Source organism: Palaemon carinicauda, unplaced genomic scaffold, assembly GCF_036898095.1.
Source record: "Palaemon carinicauda isolate YSFRI2023 unplaced genomic scaffold, ASM3689809v2 scaffold2008, whole genome shotgun sequence".
NCBI lineage: Eukaryota > Metazoa > Arthropoda > Malacostraca > Decapoda > Palaemonidae > Palaemon > Palaemon carinicauda.
This window is the reverse complement of record NW_027169600.1, coordinates 17,501-20,000: the sequence shown is the minus strand read 5'-3', so window position 1 is coordinate 20,000 and position 2,500 is coordinate 17,501. Positions and strand designations below refer to the sequence as shown.

At 31.8% G+C, this 2,500-nt stretch overlaps 1 long non-coding RNA gene across 1 annotated transcript in view; it reads right to left on the bottom strand.

The window, feature by feature from the left end:
- LOC137635950 (uncharacterized) overlaps positions 1-2,500 on the bottom strand; it is a 12,102-nt gene that overhangs the window by 1,923 nt on the left and 7,679 nt on the right. The window lies entirely within an intron of this gene.

Below are 2,500 nucleotides of genomic sequence, written 5' to 3'. Positions count from 1 at the left end.
ACTCTTCTTGAAATATTTTATTTTTCCTTAAGTTTCCTTTCCTCACTGGGCTATTTTCCAATGTTGGAGCCCCTGGGCTTTATAGCATCCTGCTTTTCCAAATAGCGTTGTAGCCTAGCATGTAATAATAATAATAATAATTATTATTATTATTAATATCATTAACCATTATAATTATTATTATTGTCATTATTATTATTATCACATTATCATCATCATCATCAAGTTATTATTAATTGTTCTAGGGTTCAGTAGATCGTAATATAAAAGTAACAGTAAACACAGTAGTTGAAAAACGGTCAATCAATGCCTCCAAAGCTAAATAATCAAACGAAATTCCATAGGTTACTTTCTTCTGCCCTTTAATAACAAGGTCCTTAACATTCCCATTGGGAAGGTCAAGGACATCAGCAATTTCTAGAAAACAGACATCCGATGTCCGTTTGTGTAGACCAGTTCGGATGTCAGAAAAAATAAAACTAGAGGAACAAAAACTGAATTACGTTTCATGCACAAGATTAAAAATCAGTCAATGCATTTTCACCTTTCTGGCATCTAAGGACATTTTGATAATCAACCGATACGGAAGAAAAGGAAATATCCCTACATCCCATAAACTCAAAATCGCTTCCTTCAGTAGCCCATATAACTTTCAAGAGGAAACTGGAGACTTACGTGTTCTCTAAGAGCTCCGATAATGTATATTTGATAATGTGGAATATGCTGTGTGATACTCTAAATACCCAAGAATGTATATGACAAGCAAATCTTGTTGGTCCTGTAGAGCACAGGGTTTACATGTGTGATAGTACTTGAAGTAAGTGAAGTAACTTGTCATATAACAAGAATTCCCGAAATAAAGTCCAACTTCGAGTTAAATCGTTATTACAAATAAAATCTCGAACAATATTTCAAAGGCCAATTTCTGCTGGCCTTTAATAACGATGTCCTTATCCTTGACATAAGGAACGAATTCAGCAATATCTAGAAAACCGACATCCGATGTCCGTCTGATAAAGGTCAGTTCAGCTTCCTAAAAAAAAAGTCACGAAAATAGAACTGCGGTTGATGCATATGATTATTATTAATTATTATCATTATTAATTGCTAAGCTACAACCCTAGTTGGAAAAGCAGAATGCTATAAGCTCAGGGGCTATAACAGGGAAAATAGCCCAGTAAGGAAAGGAAACAAGGAAAAGATAAATAATTAAAGAATATTAAAATAAATATTTCACATGTAAACTACAAAAACTTTAACAAAACATGAGGAAGAGAAATTATATATATATATATATATATATATATATATATATATATATATATATATATATATATATATATATATATATATATATATATATATATTATATATATATATATATATATATATATATATATATATATATACAGTATATATATATATATATATATATATATATATATATATTTATATATATATATATATATATATAATATATATATATATATATATATATAAATATATATATATATATATATACAGAATATAGGAATATTCAATAAAAACCATAAAAGCAAAGATGTAATTATAAAAGTTAAATGGCTTTCAGAAGACCAGCTTCTGAAATAAATCAGACAGGGAAACAAAACTAAAGGAGGGATGAGTTAATAGAAGTGTGGAAGACCATTCCACCACCGGTGGAGATTTCTGAGGCCTAAAATCAATGCTATAATAAGAAGTGGATAAAAGATAGGATGAGGATACAGAATGCAGAAGGAAACCGCTAAGAGTTTAAAGGTCACTGATGAGTAACGAACACATGCATAGCTCAATGCACTATTGCGCAGTGTTTTAAGCACAGCCGAGCATTATTTCTCCACCCAAGATCATACCAGGAAGGAGAAGGCAATGGTTCTTAATGACTTACAAGGTAGACCAATGGGGTTTCCATACCCCCAAAAAGGTAAGGACACTAATTATTATCATTATTATTATTATTTGCTAGGCTGCGACCCTAGTTGGAAAAGCAGGATGCTATAAGCCCCAGGGGCTCCAACAGGGAAAACAGCCCAGTGAGGAAAGGAAACAAGGAAAAAATTAATTGTTTTAAGAACAACAATACTAGAATAAATATTTCCTATATAAACTATAAAAACGTTAACAAAACAAGAGGAGGAGAAACAAGAGAGAACAGTGTGCCCGAGTGTACCCTCAAGCAAAAGAACTCTAACCCAAGGCAGTGGAAGATCATGGTACAGAGGCTATGGCACTATCCAATACTAGAGAACAATGGTTTGATTTTAGAGTGTCCTTCTCCTGGATATGGTGACGTGAGCTTTGGCCAAAATGAGGATCACTGATGTTTTGTGAACAGCATACATTAAATACCGGATATTTATTTTTAAAAAAAAAGAGAAAACACAGGATGGTCTTTTTTTTAGAATCGACATGTGTCCATTGACATAAATTATTTTGACTTAGGAGTAATAAAGATTTTTACATGATACGTCGGCGGTAA